Consider the following 5,581-nt stretch of genomic DNA (forward strand, 5'->3'; position numbering starts at 1 on the left):
GGCATGGGGAAGAAACCAAGGAAGACCTAGACTGAGATGCAAAGATACTGCAAAATGGCTATGTGGAAAGTAATTGATCATAACAACAGATGGCAAACTCAAGTGAAAACTGACCAGTATGGAGAAAGCTTATCAAGCCATGCTAAAGCCATGAACAGTCATAGATGCATCACCTAACTGCATGATGATAAGGTTAGTAAACAAAAAACATACGAGGCGATTTTCCAAATAATGTCCAATAACTAAGTTTTGATCACTTTTCACTGCTTTGTGTAGACTTTGATATTTGCTTAGGTGAAAGTAAAACTTGCTTTCACATCACTAACTCACCTTCAATCTACAGCAAAAAGCACGCACATGGCGATGGTTTGGCTTTAGAATGAAGGCACTTGGTGTCACAAGATTATGCGCAGTGATGCATGTTTCCATGTTTTTGCATCACACAAGCAGTTTTGTACTGTATTATGACCTCCTTTTGTAGAAAGAAGCACAGATGAAGATGAAAGGGCGAAAGACCGAGCAAATTGCAAGCTGTTCAAGACCATCCATGTGAAGTCTAACAACTTATGAACGACTGAGTCTCTTATGAACTGTAACTTGATCTCTTTCACTGTTAGAGTACCTTGAAGTGTCTAAGATCCATTTCTTATGTATGCTAGTAACTGGCCTCCAAGCAAGACCAAAACAATCCTCTGTGCAACATAGCAAGAGTTTGGTTCGCAGTTCAAGGCTTTAACATACGTTAACATCTACCACGTGTGGGTCAATCAGTGAAATGTTACTTCAAGGTGGAGTGATCAATGGAAATGCAAACAATCTCATTCCATTGTGGCAGGCAAACCATAGTTTACTTGTGGCAAAAAATCAGTGCTCACCCTACAGCCACTATAGCTCTACTGTGGGAGATTGTTCTTGATAGCAGTCAAAAGCAACTTTACCATCAGACTTTCTCATGTCTCACGTAATACACCTTGTCTTGTATTCCAGTCTACAGGTTTTACAGTAGCCTCGTACCAGACCCTCTTCTCATGCTGACGTGACCGGTTCTCTTACGGTATAAGAGTGCAGAAGATCTCACAGCCGGGACTGCCAATGCCTTCTACTTTAATTAAGCTGTAAGTAATTGAAGTTTTCACACATGACGCTGCCAAACAACTTGAAACAATCGTCAAGTGGTACCATGCATTCTGTGCTGTCAAGCACTTAGCTCCATTCTTCACTTCCAAAAATCACCTTATAGACTTCTCAGTTTTTGCTACTCAGTTGGCCAACATTACAACCAGCGAAGTGTTTCTAGCAAGAATTTGCTTGGAAGACACGCAGAGATGAATGCCGCATCTGCTTAGTGACTGTCGTTGCCTCTAACTGGTGCTCAGGGGCATCTGATGGATAGGTGACGTGTACACACTCCTTTTCCTAGCCTGCCTATTACTGTTGACATCTTCTGTACTCTAAACGTCCTTTCACAAAGCATCAAACACGACTTCATGTGGTGTTTTTGATGTGGTCAGTGTGCACATTTGCCTGTTTTTGTGTTTCCTACGCTGCACAAAGTTCACAGCTATAGGCTCAAAAACTATAGCTTATGGACTCTGTCCTCCAACGCAGATGTTACGGTATCAAGTGGTGGTTTCCTCATTTTTCTACGTAGTGGCAACAGATTGAATTTTGACCTGAATCTTAAATGCATGGCATGAACACTATATTATTATATGTCCATCTGACAGATGCAAACCTGCACGGCCATTCTAAGAAGTAGGCTGAGATTTTCTTCAGGCTCAAACTCTTTCTGCTGCTGCTGCTGACAGAGTTGAAAGGAAGTGTACTAGCATTTTTTAAACGGAGTAAGTATAATGTAGACTGTAGGAAATGTCCTTTTTTGAATGTGACGATGAGGCAAAGGTATGTTCTCGGTAATGGCAACAACGTTTATGTAGCTGAAGTTCTAATAAGGTGTTGCTATACATGCAAACATATTGCCTTTTTTGTATTCTCATTGTAAGGATTGTCCACTAGCTGTCGATTTGATATCTTTCAGATGAGCAATGAGTAGTACTATAGGATAGACTTCGGCAGGATACAGGGAATGTTTAGTGACAAGTTGCTCTTAATTAATTCGTGATAAATGAGTAGATGAGATGAAAGTAATAGATTTCCTTATGGATTTTGGACATGCTATTTCTTTCAAAGAGCTACTAGTTGTACTTTCTACATTCTCTTAGACTATATTATCCCAACATCTGCATTACAGAAAGGGGAAAGCAGTTTGTTTGATTTTGTATGTGTGTAGTGCCGTCTTACATATTGGGCTCGATAGATTCTAGAACCAGTAATGAATCTGAGGATGTTTGTAAATAAAGGATCATTTTTCAAAGATAAATCTTATCATGACTATCTTGTTTCAATCGATTATTTATTACATTAACACTATTGCTGTGACAGATGCAAAGCTGAAGACATTGAACTGGTTTTGTGTGTATTTGTTCGTACTTTGTAGTTTATTAACTAAAATATTGCTTTAATGATTGTTTGTGTTTTGTAGTTTCCTCGTGGACTTCATGAATTGGCTTGTGGGTTTGCAGCATATGGGCTAGGGCTATGTTTCTTCAAGGGTGATGGCAGGATTCCATTTGCTCATGCTTTGTGGCATATCTGTGTTTTGATTGGAGCATCCTTTCATTATTTTGCTATTATTACTTATTTAATGAGATAACAAAATGGGAACTGTACCTCTTGAAGATTTTATTTTGTAGTTTTTAGTGTTGATGTAGTCCTTTTTAGTCACCGGCCATAATCACATCTAAGCATACTGATGTTTTAGCTGGGTTTTTTTTAAAAGTAAAACGTTTGTTAGTTTAATAATGGAAAAAAGCATAATGATTGAAATGAAGATGGTAGCCACAATTGGTACTAACAACTAAGACTTATCTGGCCATGGAGCTGCACTGCTTATAGCTCTTGCCTTGATATTGGTGTTCCTTCAGTTTTATTCACTTTCTGTATTGGAATGGATTACTTTCTAATGTCAATCAAATTTCTTTACAGTTGCCTTACTGGATTTCATATCGATCATGAATGTAGAATTATGCTTAAGAATTCCGATTAGATCAATGACTCGCTCCACCTACTGCATAACATGTGACCAAATAAATAATGAAACTTATTTATTACTCACGTCATACGATTCTGCTATTGTAGAATTTCAATCTATGAGATATCACAGAGTAAGAGCTACCCTTTGTGACGGCATTTTTATCATGATTGACAGAACCAATGACATTTTCACATGCTGACAAAGCATTATCTAGCATACTCTTGTTATGTTAGCTTAATTTTTACTTTGACTTAACTTAAGTTTGGAAGCACCCAGCTGTTAAAGAACTAATTGTTTACAAGCATTTCATATTACAGTGTCAGAATAGCTCTTGACAACATTAGACATGCAGATGATAATAAGTTACATATGCAATTATGAAGTAGATCTGAGGTTACCTGAAATTAATTTCTTCTTTGTTTTTGTTGTTGCTTTTTGCTTTTTGCTTTCTTTTCTTTTAAAGGGGATTTCACATGCAAAAACGAGTTGCTCTTGAAAAATAGACTTGCTTTCTAGAAGTTCAGTGGTACCCTAGTCGCTAGCCAAAGCGACTCGGTAAAGGAGAAATCGCGTTTCGAATGCCTCCAGAGGAAGAAGGTGCGCGAGGCATGACGTCACCGGAGTTTGACCGGGATCATTTTGTATTGGAAAAATCTTGATTAGAGCAACGCCACTCTCTACATCAAATCGCTTGTTTGGAGACAACACGTGAACATTCACCTTCACTGTGAAGTAGGTGTAGCTTTGTAGTGAAAACGCTGGAGGCATTCGTTATGACTTCTTTTGCTCGTAGGTCTGGAACCTCGAGGATAGATCGCATCAACTTTTGCTTTGATGTGTAGGGCTGTAAAATGACTGGAACAGGTAGGAAACTATAACGCTCTTACATCTGTCATAACCCTAACCCTAACCCGCTCAGTAGCTCTGTTTTGAAATCTCTCTAAAAAGCAATCCGACTGAAAATGATCTATCCTTACTCTGGAATGTGGTCCGACTGCCTCTCTTTTAGCCTTAAACGCAGAATCTACTCTCTCAACCATGCTCGATCGAATTGAAATCTAAACAGACTTCTCTCTTTGTTCCTGGCATGTTTATATATTTACGACAAACTTTACAAGTCAATGACATTACTAATGAACCTTAGATATCTCAAATCGAAGTTAGGAAACTTCAGATTGACTAGAAGAGTTGTAAACTAAGAGAACACAACAAAGTGTAAGTTGATGAAGTATTTCCTCAGAGTTGCAGACCTACACACATGAGAAGTCATAACGAATGCCTCCAGTGTTTTTCTCTCATCTCTACGAAACTACACCTACCTCACAGTAACGGTGAACGTTCAAAGTGTTCAATCAGGCGATTTGATTTAGATAGTCGCGTCGTGCTATTCGAGATATTTCCAATACAAAACGATCCAAGTCGACCTTCAGTGATGTCATACCTCAAATTGCATCATCGTCTGGGAGCATTCGAAATGCGATTTCTCCTTTACGTAGTCGTTTTGGTTGGCGACTAGGGTACCGTTGAACTTCTCGAAGACAACGCTATATAAGCAATTTGTTTTTGTGTATGAGTTCTTCTTTAATCTTTGCTTTGTTAGTGTTGGCTCCATGGGAACTGTTTCTTGCAGTACGTAATTACATTACATTATGTAACTACAATGAATTAGAACATTTGAGCAGATCTTAAACGTAATTTTTTCCATGACAACACGTTTCATTTTATGCTATGTACTTGAGTTTGAATTAGCTATTGGTAATTTGATTGTTGCTTGGTCTGAAGCCCAGAGTATGTTCAAGATCTATTTGAGCAGAGCCAAGTATTAGTGTAAATTAGCCAACAGATCTGTTGATGTGTGAGAATGAAGTAGCACTAAAGTGCTAAACCCTTGGCTGGTAGCATTTAGGTTACGGAACATGCAGCTGATGCACACTTACTGGCACTTACTAAAAACCGTTAATGGCCTCCGATTTTGAATTGGCGCTACGCGTGTTTGGGAAGCCGAGGCAGGAGGGAGACACTTACTACTATATCCGGTCACGTGTTTGCAAATCAGCACTGTATCAAAGAAGAAATAAACTATGACACACACAACACTATTCGACATATCCATGCATCTACGTTGCCTTGTAAGTTTGGGTTGAGTCTACAAAACACTGAAGGGTGCGACTCAAGTAATACTCTAACTTAAGTTGCACATGAAGTCTCTGATATACGAAGCCACAGTTAGCTGGAAACCTGACATGGTCTGTTAGATGCTTAATTAGCGAAGTGCTACACGTTTTCAGTCATTTCCAGATTTATTCATATTGATCAGTCCTTAAATTAGAGACGCCTGACTCTTGCGTGAGTTTTGCCAAGAGCATGTCAGTCTAGTAGTATAGTAAATGTTCATTCTAGCACACTTGGTACAAATGTGTTGAATAAAGATATTTTGGTTTTCTTATTTGTTTTCTAATTTTAAAATAATATAATTAACACAAATTT

At 38.5% G+C, this 5,581-nt stretch overlaps 1 long non-coding RNA gene across 1 annotated transcript; it reads left to right on the forward strand.

The window, feature by feature from the left end:
• The first annotated feature begins 3,729 nt into the window (after positions 1 to 3,729).
• LOC134183892 (uncharacterized) lies at positions 3,730 to 4,302 on the forward strand. Its single transcript, XR_009970610.1, has 3 exons — positions 3,730 to 3,826; positions 3,888 to 3,958; positions 4,017 to 4,302. It is a non-coding gene; the product is annotated as an uncharacterized LOC134183892 (long non-coding RNA).
• The last annotated feature ends 1,279 nt before the right edge of the window (positions 4,303 to 5,581 follow it).

Source organism: Corticium candelabrum, chromosome 9, assembly GCF_963422355.1.
Source record: "Corticium candelabrum chromosome 9, ooCorCand1.1, whole genome shotgun sequence".
In the NCBI taxonomy this organism is placed as follows: domain Eukaryota; kingdom Metazoa; phylum Porifera; class Homoscleromorpha; order Homosclerophorida; family Plakinidae; genus Corticium; species Corticium candelabrum.